Source organism: Diceros bicornis, chromosome 29 (assembly GCF_020826845.1).
Source record: "Diceros bicornis minor isolate mBicDic1 chromosome 29, mDicBic1.mat.cur, whole genome shotgun sequence".
Classification (NCBI taxonomy): Eukaryota; Metazoa; Chordata; class Mammalia; order Perissodactyla; family Rhinocerotidae; genus Diceros; species Diceros bicornis.
In genome coordinates this window covers 40,351,299-40,374,309 of record NC_080768.1, presented here as the reverse complement: position 1 = coordinate 40,374,309, position 23,011 = coordinate 40,351,299, and the positions used below count along the sequence as shown (strand labels likewise).

The 23,011-nt window shown below is 38.6% G+C and overlaps 1 protein-coding gene across 8 annotated transcripts in view; it reads right to left on the bottom strand.

The window, feature by feature from the left end:
- The window catches only part of CSGALNACT1 (chondroitin sulfate N-acetylgalactosaminyltransferase 1), a 348,338-nt gene that overhangs the window by 193,679 nt on the left and 131,648 nt on the right, over positions 1-23,011 (bottom strand). The window contains exon 1 of one of the 8 annotated variants that reach the window (XM_058525342.1): positions 18,813-18,843. The exons of the other annotated variants lie outside the window; for them this stretch is intronic. The gene's annotated coding sequence lies outside the window, so the exon portion shown is untranslated. Of the gene's footprint in view, positions 1-18,812; positions 18,844-23,011 lie in introns of those variants that run through there. 8 annotated transcript variants of the gene reach the window in all.

Sequence of the window (23,011 nt, the reverse complement as noted above, 5' to 3'; positions counted from 1 at the left end):
AGGCTAAGTGAAATAAGTCAGACAGAGAAAGATAAATACTGTATGATTTCACTCATATGTACAATCTAAAAAAACAAAATAAAACAAAAACAAACTCATAGATAGAGAACAGATTAGTGTTTACCAGAGGGGAAAGGGGTTGGGAAGTGGGCAAAATGAGTGAAGGGGTCAACTGTATGGTGATAGACGGTAACCAGACTTGTGGTGGTGAGTACTTTGTAGTGTATACAGATGTCAAATTATAATATAGCTGTATAACTGCAACTTAGATAATAAAAAATAAATAAATGAAATAACACTGCAAAAAAAATTCAAGCTCTTGTAAGACTTAAAGTTGTGGCCTTCCTGAGTATAAATAAATATTTTACCAGACTAGTTGATAATGGGTAATTTGACAATCAAAACCATGGGTTTGTCCATTAACCAAATGTCACCTCTCACATAGTTGGCTAGTAAAGTCAGGCAAGCACAACTCTCCATTCAACAAAGGAAACTCACCCCCAAAGAAGACAATGCTCAAGAAGAACAGCTCATCAAGGATGCAATGTCCCAGGCAACAGGGCCTCCCACATGCGGCAGCTCAACGAGAACAAATCATACATGCCAACACCTTACACACCAAGGAACCAGCCCCGGCAGAACAGAAGCAGCAACACTGACAGGGCATGAGCTTATGGTTCAGAAACCCCAGGGCTAGTCCCAGTTCTGCCATTCAGTTATTGTGTGACCCTGAGCTAGTCACCTCAAAATAAAAGTTTGAGCCAGATAATCTCCAAGTCACCTTCCAGTACAGAAACCGCACTGACTTTTTATCGTTCTACATAAAAATCTAGCTGCTACTGGAATCCTTGTAGCATCTTTAAGCTCAGTACATACATCTCCATTCTGGGCTCAGTGTTTAAATTGCTGCATTCCCAGCCTTCTCAGGCAAGGAGAGCAGTCAGGACAACCGCCCAGCACACAAGTTTGAGATGCAGAATGGGTAAGGTTTGTTTTCTCTGGCTTCTTTACCATTCCCTCTGGCTAAATTCTACCCTCTGCACTGCCAAGTCTCTGCACTTCTGGTGCTGAGGCTTGATCTATAGTATTCATAGGGCTCACGACACTGTGACAGATGAAGAAATTAAATCTTTCACCAAACTTGAAAGGGAGTTTTGAATGGTAATTTTTATCTTCTTCCTTCCCAGATGCAGGAATGTGAATGGTTGAGAGATATTATGATGTTGGTGAAAAGTCATTACAAAAAATGGACTTGCTCCCAAAGGATCTCGTATTGTCTTGCAAATGTATTACTTTTGCTTTACCAATTTTTTAGTTTATTTCATGTTATGCTCCAGCTGCAAGGAAATTGAGAACATACTGTCCACATTTTCAAAAAACGACTATAACATTAACAGAATAAATATTTCACCATGAAAATGAAAACTATGTGTAAATATTTATATAATTGAATTTATTCAATCAATTCATTGGGTTAGGCCGATGGAAGGATGCTTTTTTAATATTGAGAGCCAAGGAGATAGGAGAAAATTTTAATCTCAATGTTCAAATAAATAAATAGTAATATTGCTTATAGACATTCATTTTTTAAAATATGTATACAGAATGTAAATGGGTGTTACTCTCAGGGAACCTACAACTGCTGTATGCTATTTACTATGTATACTGGATAACAATGAAATGGAGTATAAGAACATGAAGCACAGGTATTTAATCAATAAATATTTTAAAATCATTAAAATTTGTTTTCATTCCATACCATGGCCAGTTAAGCAAGACAGGGGTAAAGAGTGAACAAAGAAAAAACAATTGGAGTACTCAGAAATAACAAGGAATTAACTATTGGTACACATACTAACATAAATGATAATGATGCTGAGTGAAAGAAGCCAGACAAAAAGAAAACATATTATATGATTCCATTTGTATAAAATTCTAGCAGATCAGTGTTTGCCTGGGGATGGCAGTGAGGGATTGAGAGGGGCCAGAAGGGACCAGAAGGGATAGGATTGTGGGATTACCAAGGGCACATAAAAACTTTCCTGGTAATGTATATGTTCAGTCTTGATTATGGTGATGGTTTCATCTGTATATCAAAACTAATCAAACTGTATACTTTAAATACGTGAGCTTATTGTACATCAGTTATACTTCAATAAAGCTATAAAAGTTATTGAGTAGAGAAACAAAACTAGGGAAAAAAAATTAAAGATAAGGAGTAGTCAAATTTTGGGGTAATTAAGATGGTTGCTGGATTAAAAGCTACAGAAAAAATAAGCTCACTAGACCCAAAAAAGACTACCAGAAAAAGATATCTGATTGTTGGAAGTTCAGATTTTATAATCCCAGAAAAATCTTTCTGAGCACCTAAGGATGATGCCTAGACAACACCCATCCCTCCCTCAAAAACAAAAAAAGTTCTCATTTCCTTAATATTTTTGACAGAAATAGTTCTAACTACCCTCAGAATAGCAATAACAATAGCTAGCATTTATTGAGCATTTACTATAAACCAGGCCCCAATCTAATGGATTATCCCATTTAATCCTCACCTAAGGAACCTAAGAGATGGGTACTACTATGATCTCCATTTCACAGACGAGGATACCGAAGTTCAAAGAGGTTAAATAACCTGCTTAATGTCGTCCACTACCCCAGTGGTAGAGCTGGGACATGAACCCAGGGGGTCTGATTCTAGAGTCAAGTTCTTGAAATTAAACTTCTCTCCCTCCGCTAAGCAAACAGGATCCTGGAAGGATGGTGTAGATCCTGATTCGCTGACTCACACCTCTGATGGCTTAAAGGAACTCTGTGCATTAAAGGGCTCCATTTTTAAGTCTGAAGGCTAATCCTCTGCATGGTGGATGCAGGAGAGCTCTGCAGTGAAGCGACGGTGGAAGCTAACAGGAACTGCAGCAAGGCCAGAAATCGACAGACGGCTTTCTGCCATGTCCTCACTGGTGGCTGTCAACTTGGGCAAGCCATGTCTCCTCCTGGGGTCTGTTTCCTCTTTGGTAAAATTAAGGGTTTGGACTAATCGATTTCTAAGACTCGTTCCAGTTCTGTGATTCTGCCAGTTTTCTTTTGGGGAATACTTCTTGCATTTTGTAACTTGGGTCAAAATTTTGCCATGACACCAAACACATTTCAGATACCAAGCTTCCTCTATCTCCCAAAACACCTGGGTGCCCCCTACACCTAGCAAATTCCTTCATTATTTCCACAAGGTATCTGTTCCCAAGGGGCAGTCCTAAAGGAAGGCCCAAGGAAAGGAGGGTCCCTCAACCAGGGCCCGCCATGTTCTCCCGGGCACGCTAACAATCCTTTTCACTTCAAAAACACTAAAGAGTTGATTTGGGCTTTCAGGTGGCAAAAGGGAGGCGCCTCACCAGCCCGCAGCTCATTGCATTTTCCCCGTGAAGCCTCTGACATCTGAGATGATCCAAAGTCCTTCCTGTATTGTGGCTACAGGTGCCCCGTTCCATTTATTTCCATTCCTGTTGGTTCCTGAAAGTGGCTATTCTCTCTTTGCACTAAAAACACATCATTTTCTCTTTTTAAATGATGGATTTTGTGACCCTTTGGAGAGACATAAAAAATAAGAGCAACTAAATAAGGCAATTGTAAACCATTTCAGCATCTATAAAACCTCCTTTATCACAAAAGAAAAGAAAGAAGGAAAAGTAGTTGAAAAAAAATGCAGCTGACAGGGAACTTGAAGCTTTGAGAACAACTTCTCTCATGAGTTTTCATCTCTGTATTTTGGAGTTTTAGCTGACTTAAAATTATTTCTGGGAAAAGCATTTCTCAAGTGCGGTAACAACTTTCCAAATGCACTGGTGAGGCAAACTCGTAAAAATCACAAGGAATATAATGTCTTATTTTTCTATAACTCTACCTATATGTCTGCTCCACATTTTGATTCTGTATTCCATAAACTCTATTTTCATAGATATCTCAGAACATATAATTTATGTTTTCACTTTATTTTTATTGAATCATTTTGCAATCATTATACTATAATAAACCAAAAATTAAAATACAGATGACCCCTCTCCCACACAAAACCATAGATTTACAAAGCTCACTTCCAGCCTTTATCATTGCGCAGACATAGGTTTTATGTGGTTGTATTCACTACATGCACACTACTTTCTAATTTTTTGGCTCAAATTCTCCATATATCTACTCAGTCCATATACCTGTCATTTTAAATGGAGCAATCTTCCACTGTATTGCTAAAACGGTTTAATTAGCCATCTTTCAGCTAGTTGTTCCCACCCATTATTATAACCCAGTCAAGCATTTTTAAATAAATAAATTTTGTTTTTCCTTTTTGAGCTGTTTCCTCAGGCTATAATCTGAAAAGTGGGATTAACAGTTTAAAGACCATAATCAGCTGGGTGATTTTTATTATAAATTGCCAGATGGCTCTCCAAAAGAGGTATTACCAATTTGCAATGTCACCAGAAAAATATGAGCCTAGCTTTTTCTTCATAGTCTCTTTAACACTGGGCTTTCTGGGTTTTGTTTATTTGGGGGTGATTTCAAAAGAATGATGTAAAACCTTTATTTCTTTGAATCTGTCTTATACTTGTTTAATACTCTTACTGCCTCTCTTCAAAAATATGTATTGATTGCTGGCTATACGCCCAGTGCTTCATGCGCTTATAACTCACCCCTGACTGCCTCATAAAGTGGAAACCACACAGTTTATTTTTACTAAGGAAACTGAGTCTCAAAAGGTTAAATAATGTACACAAGACTCCAAGGCCAATATTTGGATTATTATAGGATTCAAACTCACTATCTTATATAGCATATAATATTACAGGATAATATAGGATTCAAATCCACTATCTACTTCCTGTGGATTTTCCATTACGCCATCCTGCCTCATAATCACAACCTTTAAACATCTGCCAGTTTTTCTTTTCATTTCTCTTCTTTCCTTTCTTTCTATGTTTTCTTTGGGGGAGGGGGGTGGGGTTAGTTTTCCTACTTATTGAGGCATAAAATACACAAGTAAAGTGATTGTAGGGCCCTCATCTTAAAGGTACAGTTCAATGAACTTTTTACATAGGTATACACAACGTAACCACCACGCGGATCAAAACAGAACCTTTTATCAGCTTAGGATCTTTGGTTTTCTTTACTTTTTCAACATAGATTGGTTTTGTGCTTCTCATTCTCTACAGGGCCTGGTACTGAAGCTATGCAAATAGGTGTTCAATAAACTCTGTTTAATCATCGAAGGTTGAAAACTAGAAGTGACCTGAGAGATTATGTGTTTGAACATCTTCAACTTCCAGATGTGGAAACTGAAGCCCAGAAGGAAAGTGACTTATGTGGTATCTAATAATTCAGAGATATTTCTGCCACACCCTGATGCTCTCACAGGCCACTTGGTTGCTTTCCACTCATTACATAAAAGACATGGTGAGGAATGACAAAGAGAACAGGTGCACAACAGAGAAATAGGGCCTAGATAAAGACTTTTTTTATCATTATCTTTATTTTAAATGAGACTTGAAGTAACCAAAGGATCAAATTGGTGGAGAAATGCTCATTAAGCTGACTTTATTATAAAACACTAATTTTTCTACATAAAAGTATCAACACTTGAAATCAAATGAGTTTTGCCCTTCAGAATAGTCTACTCCCAGTACAGACACTTATTCCAATAATTCTCCATTGCTTGTGACTTCTTTTGAATGCGCCCTTTTCGATGAACTTTCAGAGCTAATTTGAGTCAAGCAAATAAACCAATTTTATTTTTAAAAGCTATAAAATTAGCAACAATGGAATAAAAACTGAATGTGTGCGCTTCAAATCACTAGAAAGAAAACAAAAATATAATACATATAACAAAAGCACAGAGAAGAAAAAGACGCATACAAAGTAGAAATTGTTTTTTTTAATTGTTTTTTATTGGTTTATAACGTATAAATTTCAGGTGTACATCATTATACTTCTATTTCTGCATGGATTACATCATGTTCTCATGATCACCACCCAAATACTAATTACAATCCATCACCACATACCTGCCCAATTATCCCTTTTGCCCTCCTCCCCCCCACCTTTCCCCTCTGGTAACCACCAATCCAATCTCTGTCTCTATGTGTTTGTTTGTTGTTGTTATTATCTACTCCTTAATAAGTGAGATCATATGGTATTTGACATTCTCCCTCTGACTTATTTCACTTTGCATAACACCCTGAATGTCGTCACAAATGGCTGGGTTTCATCATTTCTTATGGCTGAGTAGTATTCCATTGTGTATATATACCACATCTTCTTTATCCATTCGTCCCTTGATGGGCACTTAGGTTGCTTCCAAGTCTTGGCTATTGTGAATAACGCTGCAATGAACACAGGGGTGCATGTATCTTTACGCATTGGTGTTTTCATGTTCTTTGGGTAAATACCCAGCAGTGGAATAGTTGGATCGTACGGTAGTTCTATCCTTAATTTTTTGGAATCTCCATACTGTTTTCCATAGTGGCTGCACCAGTTTGCACTCCCACCAGCAGTGTATGAGAGTTCCCTTCTCTCCACATCCTCTCCAACACTTGCGGTTTCCTGTCTTGTTAATTATAGCCATTCTGATGGGCGTGAGGTGATATCTCATTGTAGTTTTGATTTGCATTTCCCTGAGAGTTAATGATGTTGAACTCTTTTCATGTGCCTGTTGGCCATCTGTATATCTTCTTTGGAGAAATGTCTGTTCAGGTTTTGTTTTTTTTCTTTAATTTTTTTTTTTATTTATTTTTCCCCCAAAGCCCCAGTAGATAGTTGCATGTCATAGCTGCACATCCCTCCAGTCGCCGTACGTGGGACGCAGCCTCAGCAAGGCCGGAGAAGCGGAGCGTCAGTGCGCGCCTGGGATGCGAACCCGGGCCACCAGCAGCAGAGCTCGCGCACTCAACCACCAAGCCACGGGGCCGGCCCTCTGTTCAGGTCTTTTGCCCATTTCTTAATTGGGTTGTTAGTTTCTTTGTTGTTGAGATGCATGTGTTCTTTATATATTTTGGAGATTAGCCCCTTATCAGATGTACGGTTTGCAAATATCTTCTCCCAATTGTCAAGCTGTCTTTTCGTTTTGTTGATGGTTTCCTTTGCTGTGCAGAAGCTTTTTAGTTTGATGTAGTCCCATTTGTTTATTTTCTCTATTGTTTCTCTTGCCCGGTCAGACATGGTGCTTGAAAATATGTTGCTAAGACTAATGTCGCAGAGTGTACTGCCTATGTTTTCTTCTAGAAGTTTCATGGTTTCAGGTCTTACATTCAAGTCTTTAATCCATTTGGAGTTAATTTTTGTGTATGGTATAAGGCAATGGTCTACTTTCATTCTTTTCCGTGTGGCTATCCAGTTTTCCAAACACCATTTGTTGAAGAGACTTTCCTTTCTCCATTGTATGTTCGTGGCTCCTTTGTCAAAGATTAGCTATCCATAGATGTGTGGGTTTATTTCTGTTGCATTGATCTGTGTGTCTGTTTTTGTGCCAGTACCATGCTGTTTTGGTTACTACAGCTTTGTAGTATATTTTGAAATCAGGGAGTGTAATACCTCCAGCTTTGTTCTTTTTCTTTGTTCAGGATTCATTTAGCTATTCAGGGTCTGTTGTTGTTCCATATAAATTTTAGGATTCTTTGTTCTATTTCTATGAAAAATATTGTTGGAACTTTGATAGGGATTGCATTGAATCTATAGATTGCTTTAGGAAGTATGGACAGCTTAACTATGTTAATTCTTCCAATCCAAGAGCAAGGACTATCTTTCCATTTCTTTGTGTCTTCTTCAATTTCTTTCACCAATGTTTTATAGTTTTTGGTGTACAGATCTTTCACCTCTTTGGTTAAGTTTATTCCTAGATATTTTATTCTTTTTGTTGCAATTGTAAATGGGATTGTATTCTTAATTTCTCTTTCTGCTACTTCGTTGTTAGTGTATAGAATGCAACTGATTTTTATACGTTGATTTTGTATCCTGCAACTTTACCATATTCATTTATTACTTCTAAAAGATTTTGGTGGATTCTTTAGGGTTTTCTATATATAAAATCATGTCATCTGCAAATAGTGACAGTTTCACTTCTTCCTTTCCAATTTGGATCCCTTTTCTTTCTTTTTCTTGTCTGATTGCTCTGGCTAGGACTTCCAATACTATGTTAAATAAGAGTGGTGACAGTGGGCATCCTTGTCTGGTTCCTGTTCTTAGAGGGATAGCTTTCAGTTTTTCACCATTGAGGATGATACTACCTCTGGGTTTGTCATATATGGCCTTTATTATGTTGAGGTACTTTCCTTCTATACCCATTTTATTCAGAGTTTTTATCATAAATGGATGCTGTATCTTGTCAAATGTTTTCTCTGCATCTATTGAAATGATCATGTGATTTTTATTCTTCATTTTATTAATGTGGTCTATCACGTTCATTGATTTGCGGATGTTGAACCATCCCTGCATCCCTGGAATAAATCCCACCTGATCATGGTGTATAATATTTTTAATGTATTGTTGTATGTGATTTGCTAGTATTTTGTTGAGGATTTTTGCATCGATGTTCATCAGTGATATTGGTCTGTAATTTTCTTTTTCTGTGTTGTCCTTGTCTGGTTTTGGTATCAGGGTAATGTCGGCTTCATAGAATGAGTGAGGGAGCTTCCCCCCCTCCTCAATTTTTTGGAAGAGTTTGAGAAGGATAGGTATTAAGTCTTCTTTGAATGTTTGGTAGAATTCACCAGGGAAGCCATCTGGTCCTGGACTTATATTTTTGGGGAGGTTTTTGATTACTGTTTCAATCTCCTTACTGGTGATTGGTCTATTCAAATTCTCTACTTCTTCTTGATCCAGTTGTGGAAGGTTGTATGATTCTAAGAATTTATCCATTTCTTCCAGATTCTCCAATTTGTTGGCATATAGCTTTTCATAGTATTCTCTTATAATCTTTTGTATTTCTGAGGTGTCCGTTGTAATTTCTCCTCTTTCATTTCTGATTTTACTTATTTGAGCCTTCTCTCTTTTTTCTTGGTGAGTCTAGCTAAAGGTTTGTCAATTTTGTTGATCTTTTCAAAGAACCAGCTCTTGGTTTTATTAATTTTTTCTATTGTTGTTTTAGTCTCTATTTCATTTATTTCTGCTCTGATTTTTATTATTTCCCTTCTTCTACTGATTTGGGGCTTTGTTTGTTCTTCTTTTTCCAGTTCCTTTAGGTGCATTGTTAGAGTGTTTATTTGAGATTTTTCTTGTTTGTTGAGATAGGTCTATATTGCTATGAACTTCCCTCTTAGAACCACTTTTGTTGTATCCCATGAATTCTGGCATGTCGTATTTTCATTTTCATTTGTCTCCAGGTATTTTTTGATTTCTCCTTTGATTTCTTCATTGAGCCAATCGTTGTTCAGTACCATTTTGTTTAATCTCCACATATTTTGGCTTTTCTGATTTTCTTCCTATAGTTGATTTCTAGTTTCATACTGTTGTGGTCAGAAAAGATGCTTGGTATTATTTTAATCTTCTTAAATTTATGTAGACTTGTTTTGTGGCCTAATATGTGATCAATCCTGGAGAATGTTCCATGTGCATTTTGAAAAGAATGTGTGTTCTTCTGTTTTCGGATGGAACGTTCTCAATATATCTACTAGGTCCATCTGTTCTAGTGTGTCATTTAAGGCCAATGTTTCCTTATTAATCTTCTGTTTAGATGATCCATCTGTTGGTGTTAAGTGGCATGTTAAAGTCCCCTACTATTATTGTGTTACTATTTCTCTTTTTATGTCTGTTAATAATTGCTTTATATATTTAGGTGCTCCTACATTGGGTGCATAGATATTTACAAGTGTTATATCCTCTTGTTGGATTGTTCCCTTGATCATTATGTAGTGCCCTTCTTTGTCTCTTGTGATAGTTTTTGTTTTAAAGTCTATTTTGTCTGATATGAATATTGCTACCCCAGCTTTCTTTTCATTGCCATTTGTGTGGAGTATCTTCTTCCATCCCTTCACTTTCAGTTTGTGAGTGTCTTTAGGTCTGAAGTGTGTTTTTTGTATGCAGCATATATATGGGTCTTGTTTTTTTTATCCAATCAGCCACGCTATGCCTTTCAACTGGAGCATTTAGTCCAATGACATTTAAAGTAGCTATTGATAAGTATGTACTTATTGCCATTTTTTAACTTTTTTTCCTCAGTGTTTTAGTAGTTCTCTTCTGTTCCTTTCTTCATTGCTCTCTTCCTTTGTGGTTTCTTGGCTTTCTTTAGTATTATGTTTGTGTTCCTTTCTCTTAGTTTTTTGCATTTATTATAGGTTTCTGCGATTACCACGGGGTTCATATACAGTAACCTATGTATATAGCAATCTATATGAAGTTGATGGTCTCTTTAGTTTGCCCTCTGTCTGAAAGCTCTACTCTTTAACTCCCCTCCTCCCACATTTTATGTTTTTGATATCATATCTAACCTCTTTTTTGTGCGTTTGTATCCATTACTCTCTTATCATGGAAATAGATAATTTTTCCTATTTGTGGTCTTCTCTTTTCCCCTTAAATAAGTCCCTTTAACATTTCTTGTCGTATTGGTTTCTTGGTGACAGACTCCTTTAACTTATGCTTGTCTGGGAAACTTTTTATCTCTCCTTCCATTTTGAATGATAACCTTGCCAGGTAGAGTATTCTTGGCTTTTTCTAGGTATTCTAGATTTTTTATTCTAGTATTCTAGTATTATTCTAGTATTCTAGGTTTTTTCCTTTTAACACTAAATATATTTTGCCACTCTCTTCTAGCCGGTAAGGTTTCTGCTGAAAAGTCATCTGATAGCCTTATGGGGTTTCCTTTGTATGTAACTTGTCTTTCTCTTGCAGCTTTTAGGATTCTCTCCTTATCTTTAATTCTGGACATTTTGATTACGATGTGTCTTAGTGTGGGCCTCTTTAGGTTTATCTTGTTTGGTGCTCTCTGTGCTTCCTGTACCTGGATGTCTGTTTCCTTCCTTAGGTTAGGGAAGTTTTCAACTATTATTTCTTCAAATAGATTCTACGCCCCTTTGTCTCGTTCTTCTCCTTCTGGGACACCTATGACATGGATGTTAGTGTGCTTGATGTTGTCCCAGAGGTCCCTTAGACTGTCCTCACTCTTTTTAATTCTTTTTTCTTTTATCTGTTCAGCTTGGGTGATTTCTTCTAGTCTTCCATCCAGCTCACAGATCCGTTCTTCTGTATCCTCTACTCTGCTTTTGAGTCCCTCGAGTGAATTTTTCATTTCCAGTATTGTATTCTTCATTTCTGATTGGTTCCTTTTTGTATCTTCCATTTCTTTGTTGACGTTCTCACTGAGTTCATCTATTCTTCTCCCCAGATCAGTGAGCATCCTTAACACTCTTTGTTTGAACTCTCTGTCGGGTAGGTTGCTCATTTCTGTTTCACTTAGTTCCTTTTCTGGGGTTTTGTCCTGTTCTCTTACTTGGAATGTATTCCTTTGCCTCTTCATTTTGCCTCTTTCCCTGTGCTTGTGTCTACATATTAGGTAGGTCAGCTACGTCTCCGGCTCTTGGAGAAGTGACCTTATATAAGTGATGTCTTAGGAGGCCTGCCGTGTGCTTCCCTCAGTTCCGAATGTTCCAGGAGTGACCCCTATGTGGGTTACGTGTGTCCTTTGGTTGTGGCCTGTTTGCTCTCCCTGTAGGCACCCAGGGATGCTGAGCTATGCCCCTGGCCAGCTGTTGTAACGCTCAGCTGCTTGTAGTTGTTGTAGGCCCTTCACTCTCTTTATCAGGTTTGGGGATCCCCGGCACAGTTGGCTGCAAGTTCTAATAGCACATTCCTATTGCAGTATTTCTGTTAAGTGAGTAGGCCCCCAGCGTGGCAGGTTGTTAGGTTCAGGGGCTTACAATTGCTATAAGCCTCCCACCTTTAGATCTCTTGTCAGCTCTCTGAGGATTACAGCTGGGTGGAGCTGACCTGAGGCACAGGGGCACCCAATTGTTTCAGGCTTTGGAAGGTAGGCCTGATCCCCTATGTGGCTGCTTGAGAAGCACAAGTCTTCTGCAGCTGGCAAGCCCCACCGCTCACAGGTCCACACACACAGTCAACACATTCCTGCCCCGTGTGCATCCCCCGACCTCCTGATATGGACCCAGTTTCTCCATGGCGGGAGCCCCACACACTCCACCACCACCCCACACTCTCCACCAGCTCCTTGCGCATGCCACACCCCACAGAGAGGTGGACCCAGTCGCCAGGCTGCAGAGAATCCAGTCACCAATCTATGCAAGCCCACAAGTTGCCTATGGGCTTGTTGTTGGGTGGGGCCAGTCCCTAGGGTGGGCTGCCCCCGCTGGCTAAGCTGGATTAAATCGGTGCTCTAGTGGGTGGAGCAGGTCCTGGGCTAGCAGGCCCCAGGGCGAACTCCAATGGCGTCTGCCAGAGTCTGTGTCAGCACGCCCACACCAGGCCACAAACTGGCTGCCGCCAATGTCCCAGTCCCTGGAGAGGTCTCACCTCTCACCAAGATGCACTCAGAGCCTATCAGGTGAGTCTCTTTTCACCAAAGGACTGTCCACCTTTCTTTCTGGTGATTTTCAGTTGCTTTCTGAAAACGGGTGAGTTTGTGCGTGAGCCCTTTAACAGCCAGTTTTAATTTCTTTGCGAAGCAGCTTTTCTGGGGGTACTCCCCAATGTTTTAGTAGCAGGCAAAGTCAGATATTATGCCACTTGTCTCGATTGTGCTGGGTCCAAAAAATGCCCACAGCGGGAGCGCTCTCTGACTCAGGGGCCCCCTCCTCCAGGGAGGCTGCGTACCTGTGGGCTGCTCCCGGGTGGCCGTGAAGCACTGTGGCTTGTGAAGGTGGCGTTTTTTCTCTCCAGAAGGGAATTTCTGTCTCTTCCACCTCAATTAGGATTGTTGTTTGTTGCAGGAGTTCCTCTTATCCAGTTTTCAGTTCTGTCTTAGGGGTAATTTTTCCAAGAGTAGTTGTAAATTGGCTGTGTCCGCGGGAGGAGGTGAGTTCCGAGTCCACCCACGCTGCCATCTTGACTTCTCCCTAGAAATTGTTTTTTAATTGACAAAAGATCAAACCTATCAAATATGACAACAAATGTGAATGGGTTAAACATCCCCAACAAAGACAAAGATTCTCAACATCCAATTATATGCTGTTTATAAGACAAGCCTAAAACCAAATGACCCAGAAATCTAAAATAAAAGGAAAGGCAAAATGTTTCTAGAAAACACAAACAAAAAGAAAGTTTAGATGGCAATGTGTATATCAAATGAAGCAGATTTTGAGGCAAAATAAAATTTAACAAGATAGAGAATGTGTGAAAAATTTCAACCTCACTAATAATAAAAATTCCACTTTTAAGAAACAGTTTAACTTATCAAACTGGCAAATATATTTTAATTATAATACCTTTATCATTGAGGGTACAGACAAATAGTCACATCCACACACTGCTATTAAGACAATAGAAAAATGGTCAATACAGTATGGGTGCTTACGATGGAAAAAAATGTAACCAGTAAAAATCATGTTTTAAAAAACATTTAATGAATGGCAATGTACCCATAATATAAGTGAAAGAGGCAAGACACAGGCACATTCAGTAGAATCTCAATTTGTCTTACATAAAATATACATGTGAGATATTTTTAAAATTAGAAAAAATATACCAAAATAATGCTCTGGTTAAATTAAGGAGAGCTTTAGTTAATTCTTTATGCTATTTTTCCCTATTGAAAAAAAAGGGGGGGTGGGGCTGGTCCAGTGGTGTAGTGGTTAAGTTTGCACACTTCGCTTCGGTGGCCTGGGGTTCACAAGTTCGGTTCCTGCGTACAGACCTACACACCGCTCATCAAACCATGCTGTGGTGGCATCCCACATACAAAATAGAGGAAGACTGGCACATATTTTAGCTCAGGGACAATCTTCCTCATCAAAAAAAGAAAATAAAGAGGGGAGGGGCCTGAAGTCCAAAATAAATGAAAAGATAGCATGAGAGACTGCTTCCTTAAATGAATTCAGGCATCCAGACTTCCTGACACAGACAAACTCCATCCCAGGGCACTGACAAGGGAGTCAGAGAGAAAAATTTTTGTACTGGATGAGAATTCTGAACCTCACATCACCTTCAGGCTCTAAAACCCCATGACTTTCAATGTTTTCTTCCAAGGATTGATTAATGTCTAACTGGAATATAGATGGTGTTAATTTGTTTTATTCTGTGCTCTCCAAAAGAACAGATATTACTTTCCTAAGCAGAGTAAGTAAACCAATAAATAAGTAAACAAAATAATAATACAGTTCAATCACCCACTTTGTTCACAGATCTGTCCTACAAAGATGCAGATTTGCCAACTGTAGAAAGAAGAATGTGAAGTGCTCAAGGATAATTCTGAACACAAAGTTCCAAAAATATTTTAAGCGAAGGCAGTCTCATGGGAATAGTCTCCCAAGGTACCTTCGTTGAATTACTTTGCATTCATTTTGATGTGTATATTTTGACATGTTAGGGTATATTAAAATAAAATGGTACTGATTTATGTTAACATGTCATTTATTTAACCATTTGAAGGAAGACTAGACAAGCTTTTAAAAGAGGGACCCAGTAAAAGTCATTATATTTCTATAAGCTTAAAATGAGATTTGTACTCGCTATCATGACTAGGAAATAACCAGATTTCAGATCTTTCAGGAAGTTCTGTATCTTTGCACAATATATACCAAAAAAATTATAATACAAAGGCTATCAAGTGTGACTGTGAGGTTGGTTGGTATTTAAAGATCTAAAAGAACCTTAGCAGCCATGGTGGCCAACTTCCCATTCTCCTAGAAACCACAGTCCAGAGGTGAAATGACTTGCCCAGGTTCTTAGCTAGCACTTTTTCCTAGCACATCTGCATCTGTAATCTCTTCTGAATTTTTCCTTCCCGCTGGATATACATAATGTAATTATCACCACCGTCCATTTTCTTCCACACTGAACTCTTTACCTCTAAAGGAGAAGACAAATTTTTAATGGAGTGGAGAGCCAGCGATTGAACAGGCAAATCTCTCATCTCTCATTCACCCAACGGAAATGTACCGAGCACCTCCAAAGTGTCAAGTTCTATGACGAGGCTATAGGCCCCGACCTCGGGGAGCTCACAGATTATCTGTTCCTCCACTATCCACAATTCAGAAGGCCATGGGTGTGAGGAGGCATGCACAGGGTGCTAGGGGAGCAAAGGGAAACAGCATCTAACCAGATTAGGCTAATCAGAGTCACACCTGAGTCATGGAAGGCAGATGGGAGGCAGATGACGTAAGAAATGGGAGATAGAAGAACAGCATTCTAGGCAGGGGAACCCATGGAAACAGCACAGCCACGAGAGAGTACGGCAGAGTCTGGGGCCTGCAAGGAGCTCAACATGGCTGGAATCTCAGATGCCTATGGGAAAGGGGAAGCAGGTGAGGCGGTAGGGAAGGCTGAGAACCTCCGCTGAGTGCAGGAACCATGTCCTAAAGGCAACGGAGCCACTAAAAGAATTTAAGTGAGAAATTGAAATGGTCATATTTATGTTTTAGAATGTTCATTGTCGGGCCGTGAGAAGGCTGGGCTGGAGAGGTGAAGACCCAAGGTGTGGAACCAACCAGAAGGCTGCAGCATTTACCCAACTGAGAAGGACTGGGAGCCTGCACCAAGGAGGGCTGGTGCCAGACAAGGGACAGGTTTGAGAGATATCTAGGCATGCAATGGGGACTTGATAATTTTCACGTGGGGTGAGGGAAAGGAGGAGTCTATTCAAAGTTTTAACTTTCTTCTTTTTCAAAAAACATTTTTGAATCATTTACACACTCATGTCACAATAACAAAATGGCCCTGTCCTCAGACTTTAAATTTCAAGGAATACTGAGTAAATTCTGACAATCAAAAGGGAAGCAGAAGTTAGTGTAGTTACTTCATAGACAAAGGAAAAACAGCACAGATCTTGCCACGTCACAGATTAATACAGTGATTCTCGTGCCAGAGGTGCTGCTTGGGTACAAATCCTAGTCTGGCCACTTGAAACCTTGGGCAAATTATCCTTTTTAAATCTCAGTTTTCTCATTTCTAAAATGAGGATAATGAAGGGATGAGGAGGTTAATCAGAAGGTTGATATAAGGAGAAAGTGCAAAATGCAGCATCTGATCCACAGTGAGCACTCGTTAAATGATCACTATTATTATATAGTACAGAGGATTTTCTAAGGTGGGGAAAGAATAATTTTTCTTTAAATATTAGCTGTTATTGTTAAGATATCCAGAGTTCTGGGTATTGAGCAAGAAAGAGAGCATCAACACTCTGGTAGAGAGCAATGGACTTAAAGCTATTGTCAGATGCTCCTTCTCAGTTTCCAGCAGAGTAATCAGAAGAGGCAAAGGTCCCCACATGGGGACAGTGAGATGCTCCCACACCCAAAATCTGTCAGAAGAACTCCGGGAAGTAAAAGCTTAAAAGCTGATGACATAGTAACAGAAAAATCTTTTAGGCAAAAGGAGAGGAATTATCTATTTTGTATCCTGAATAGATAAGCAGAGAAACTCAATACTGTAAAAAAAAAAAAGTCGTAAAAATATTGTGAAAACCTTGAGGTCCTGGTAGTTTTCCCAGAGGAGAGAAGAGGACCACTAGTCCAAGTGCTAGGAAGCCGCAGTAGGATAAAGAAATGTACAAAGAAGCAACTGCTGTTCTTAAGTCCGTAACATCGTTAACTTTCACCCTAGGATTCTTAAGGGACTCAGTAGATACAATAACAACACTTTTAACTGCAGTTTTGGAGGAATGAGGTCAGTGGTGCGCTGCCAAATGTTTAATAATCAACTCTCCAGGAAAAAAAATTGCATGCATATCTATATTTATGGACATGAGTTAATTAAAAATTTTACTGATACAAAGTATTAGTACACAATTTACAAATAATAATAAAATAGACAATGTTCTTTATCACAAATTCCATATAACCATTTCATGCATGCATTTTTGCCAAATCCTCGAATCTGTACAAAACCTATGGTTGCAACCGACAAATGAGTGTAGTTTCAACATGAATGCTCGTTGATATTTTATCTTACATTGAGAGTAAGACAACACATCACTTGCTTATCAATGGCAAGAGTGATTTTTTTGCCCAGAGCGCTGGTTTTTTTTGGTTTTTGTTTTTTTCTGAGGAAGAGTCGCTCTGAGCTAACATCCATTGCTAATCCTCCTCTTTTTTTGCTTGAGGAAGATGAGCCCTGAGCTAAAGTCCGTGCCAATCCTCCTCTATTTTTCTGTATGTGGAACACCTCCACAGCATGGCTGGTGAGTGGAGTAGGTCTGCGCCCAGGATCTGAACCTGTGAACCCAGGCCGCCGAAGCAGAGCACGGGGAACTTGAACCACTCAGCCACAGGGCTGGGCCCAGATCACTGTTTTTGAATATGAAAAGAATGTTTTCACAATTTTTGGTGCCATTCATGATATAATGCTACAGACAAGAGAAACTATTAATTTTAATCTGCAATTTTCTTCGTCATTTTCCTAAGTCTAGAAAACAAAACAATAAATCTTGCCCTAATATATAGTCACTACTCCCATGAAGTAAATAGTCCAATGTGGCCTTTTCCAGCTACAACGTGACCGCCACTGAATACAGAATTTGAAAGAAACGCACAGTAGCTCACGTCATATCCTTCCTCCATACAAGTAGGCCACTGCTGCACATGTGCAAACTCCTTCTCAATTCCTGCATCCAGGTCAGCAGCAAAAAGGTGCCCCTATTTCCTGAACTTGACAACACATGTTGTTGTTTTATTGTTTAGGGATCATAAATATCCACGTTGGGATGCTATTTGTAATGCCAAGGATTATCTTTATTAAACTTGGCTACCATTCTAGGAAATGTCCTCACTCAGTGGTGTCCTTCAGCCAGATCATATTGGCACAAGAGATGATTATTAAATTTTCAGGAAGTTTGCAAGCTGGTTGTTAAATACAACCATTATTAAAAATAAACTATATAAACTTATAATTAAATAAATTGAACTTAAAATTTAAAAAGTATTAAGTATTCAAGATTCATCACTTCCTATTTATTTTACTATTATCTATTATCTTGGAGTTATTCAAAATACATGAAAATAGTAGCATATAAGTTTGGGAGGGGTATAAACGGAATTAAAGTATTCTAATGTCCTTGTATTGTCCAGGAAGTGGTAAAAGTACTAATTTGTATTAGCCTTTAATAAATCAAAGGTGACTGTTTTACCCTCTCTAAGGTAACCACTAAAGGAATATAAAAGAGCATGTAACTAACAAACCAAGAGAAGAGAGAGAAAAAATTAAAAAGTAAAAAATACTTAATTGAAAATAAGGCAATAGGAAAGAAAAATGAACAAGAACAGGTGGGACAAATAGAAATCAAATAGTAAGGTGGCAGATCTAGTGCCAAATAGATTTCATTAAAGGCAAACAGACTAAACAGTCTAATTAAAAGACAAAGACTGACAAACTAGATACACAATAAAATTTAACTATTCTGCTTTAAAGAGACATACTTTAGACATAAGGATACAGAATGTTTGACAGTAATAGGACAAAACACAAATGAAAGTGATGTACCATGAAAACCCTAACCAGAGGACAGCTGAAGAGCTATGTTAGTCAAGGTAGACTTTAAGGGAAAACCGTCATCATCAGACCAACATAACAATTCCGTACTTTGTATGCATGCAGTAATACGGCTTCAAAATATATAACGCAAAAAGTGAGAGCACTAAAAGGAGAAATAATCATAAGCAGTAATCCATACTCACAGTGAGATATTTTAACAGGCCTCTCTCAGGAGCTAATAGAATAAAGAGGAAAAATATCAATTTTTCTACCCTTTTACTTTTAACTTCTCCATATCCTTAATTTAAGAAGTGTCTACTATAAGCAGCATAATGCTGGTCTGACACATTTTTTTAATTGAACAATACTATTAATACTCATGAACGCTATACCCAACAACTATAGACTAAACATCATTTTCAAGAGTAAACAGACTGTTTACAACAATTGACTACTTGCTGGGCCAGAAAGCATGTCTCAACAGATCTCTAAAGATTGAAATGACATAGAGTGGGTTCACTGATCACATTAAAATTAAGCCAAAAATCAATAAGAGAAAGAACTGGAAAATCCCCAGGTGTTTGGACATTAACTGATAAACCTTCAAATAATTCATGAATCAAAAACTACTCAGAACGGAATGATCATTAAAATATAAATCCTTCCAGAGGAAAAACCTCTTCGCCAAGAAGGGTCTTCTGATCCATCCACTGAAAGTGGTAAAGATATCTGCTCCCCCTCAATGATGTGCTGACCTGAGATATCTGTCATTTTTATTAATGGATATATACTGAGCCTGTGTGTAAGAAGGGGCCTCCACCCAATCCTAAGTCCAGGAGGCCACTTTAGGCAAATGGTTAAATACCTTGGATCTGGACCCTGGGCAGCTACCCCATGAAACACAAGAATCTTCTCTCTTACAGTGAGAGATGGGGTCATTAACTATACGCCAAAGACCCTTGTCTTTCCTTCCAGTGCCCAGCATTACCCTCCCAACGGTAGAATGCCCATCTAGACTATTTGGACCACCTCCTCAACAGTGGAGATACTCTGAGATTCTGTACTTCTGCCACCCTGGTTCCTGATGGCCCCTATCTTTAAGGGACTACTATCTCAACTTTCACCTAGATAAGTGACCTGCCTTCAGATGCTTGAGAATTACATCTATTTATGTATGGATACATAAAATATCCATAAAAACCACAAATACATAAAACCCAAAGAAATATTCTAGTTTGAAAAAAAATTTTTTTATTCTTCACAAATGAAACTCTCCTCATGCTATAGCCTCCTACTGAATTGCTTGCTTGCTTTATATGTCCTATACCGCATGTAAATCATAAAATATTTAGAATATTATAACAAACATAATATTCAAAAGATAATTTTAAGTTTTTAAACATCCAACAGTATATAATTGGAGTAATTAACACTAAGTGCTGTAAAATCCCAAAATCTCATCCCTCAAAATCTCAGTGGTTTAAAACAGCAAAGGTTTAGCTTTTGAATCACCATCTAATGTAGTTAACAGGGCACTCTCCTCCAAATGGTGACTCAGGGATTCAGGCTGCTACCGTTTTCTTGCTTTAGTGTTATCTGGGTACCATCCAGCTAGCAGAAGCAGAGGGGCACACACAGAGGTCAAATCAGATCGTTAACCACCCAGCCTGGAAGTCACAGACATCGGTCATGCTCAGATTCCATTGGCCAGAACTAGTCATGTGACCCTACCTAGCTGTAAAGGGACTGACAAGCATAGTCTTCCCAGTGATCAGGAGGAATGTGAAAATGGCTAAACACATAACACCACCTCTGTCTCAAACAGATGTCAAACCTCACAGTCTATTAAGGAGGAAGGAGGTAGCACTCACTGACTTGGGGTACCAAGTTTAATACTAAGAACTTTACACACATTGTATTTAAACCAAAGAAAACTTGCGAACCAGACGCCATTATCCCCATTTTACACATGAAGAAACTGAAGCGTAGAGTTATTGGACAAGGAAGTGAGGAGTTGAACCCGGGTCTATGACTCCAAGGCCCGCGTTTCATTCTTGATGGTCTCTGGTTCCTCCAAGTGTGGCCCACAGCCCAAGTGCATCAGAGTGACTTGAGGTGCCTCTGCAGATTGTGGGCCCTGAGCCCCACACCACACTTACTGAAGAAGAATCTCCAGGGTACAGGAAACTGCACTTTTAACAAGTTTCCAAGGGGACTCTATACTACTGATCATGCTATCTCTGGGATGCAACAGTGAAATGCTAAATAATCCCTTTCAAAAAAGTACAAAAACGTATGGAAATGAGATAAGATTCAGTAGGTTTAAGAGTGGAGGCCTTATGGCAAATTGAAAATCCTACGGGGGCCAGCCCCGTGGCTTAGCAGTTAAGTGCACGTGCTCTGCTACTGGCGGCCCAGGTTGGGATCCCAGGCACACATCCATCCACGCACCGCTTGTCTGGCCATGCTGAGGCGGCGTCCCACATAAGGCAACTAGAAGGATGTGCAACTATGACACAACTATCTACTGGGGCTTTGGGGAAAAAAAGGAGGAGGACTGGCAATAGATGTTAGCTCAGGGCCGGTCTTCCTCAGCAAAAAGAGGAGGATTGGCATGGATGTTAGCTCAGGGCTGATCTTCCTCACAAAAAAAAAAAAAAGAAAGAAAATCCTATAGACCAAGGAGTCAGAGGCCATGGACACTGGTCCTAGACCAATTAACCTCCAAGTGACTTAGGAAGTCACTTACCCTCACTGAATCTGTTACAAAAAAGATTTTTCTCCACCAAAAAATGCTGGAATCAGGCTAATGATCTCTAAAGTCCCCTCTGGCTCTCCAGTGATGTGAGAACTGTAAAGCAAAATAATAAAACAAATACAGAATGAAGAAAGTAATAATAACATTTAAAATAATAGCTAATCCCAGCAAAGTTCTTTGTAGATATAGACAAGCTTCTTCTAAAATTTATATAGAAAAGCAAAAGAAGTAAAATAGCTAAAAACAATTTTGAAAAAGAAGGATAAAATTAGAGGATTCACAATACCCAATTTTAAGACTTACTCTATAACTACAGTCATCAAGACAGTGTGGTATTGGCAGAAGGTCAGATGCACAGATCAATAGAAAAGATTTAAGAACCCAGAAATAGCTACAGAAGTATGGCCAATGGATTTTTTACAAAGACACAAAAGCAACTGAATGGAGAAAGGATAGTGTTTTCAGCAAATGGTGTTGGAATAACTGGATATCCATATACAAAAAAAAGAAAGAATTTCAATATAAACTTCATACCTTAAACAAAAATTAAATCAAAATGAATTCTAGATCTCAATATAAAATGTAAAAATATAAAACATTTAGGAAAAAACAAAGGAGAAAATCTTTCTGATTTAGGGTTAGGCAAAGAAATCTTAGACAAAACACCAAAAGCATGATTAATTTAAAAAAAATCACTAAATTAAAAACTTCTGCTCTGCAAAAGATCCTGTGAATAGGACGAAAAGATAAGCCATGAAAAGGGAGAAAATATCTGCAAGTCATATATCTGACAAAGGATTTGTATTCTAAATATATAAAGAACTTGCTAAACTCAATAGAAAGAAAACAAAGAATCCAATTTAAATTAACACGGACAAAAGACTTGAACAGATCTTCAACAGATTCTCTTCACCAAAGAGAATCTATGGAGGCAAATGAGTACATGAAGAGATGTTCAACATCATTAACCACTAGGAAAAAACAAATTAAAGCCACAGTGAGACATCACATCATATTTATTAGAATGGCAAAAATAAAAAATAGTGATAACAGCAAATTCTGGCAAGGATGCAGAGAAACTGGATCTCAGACACTGCTGAGGAAGTGTAAAATGGTCTAGCCACTAGAGAAAACAGTTTGACAGTTTTTTAAAAAGTTAAACATACACTTAACATACAACTCAGCAATCACAATTTTAGGTTTTTACCCTTTGAGAAATGAAAACATGCTCACACAAAATGTACATGAATTTTCAAAACAGCTTTATTTGTAATAGCCAAAAAATTGACAACAACCCAAACGTCTTTCAGGAGTAAATGGATCAACAAACTGTGGTACATCTATACAATGGAATACTAACCGGTAATGAAAAGGAAGGCACTATTGAGACACAAACAACTTGGATGGACCTCAAGGTCATGCTATTGAGTGAAAAGATCAATCTCAAAAGATATGATTCTACTTGCATGACACTCGCAAAAAGCGATGGAGAACAGGTCAGTGGTTGCCAGGGGGTAGGGCTGCAGGACGGGTGTGACTATAAAGGGACAGACAGCCTTTGTGGAAATGGAACAATTCTGTATCCTGACTGCAGGTGTTTACACGAATCCAGGTGTGTAACGAAATCTCACAGAACTATACACA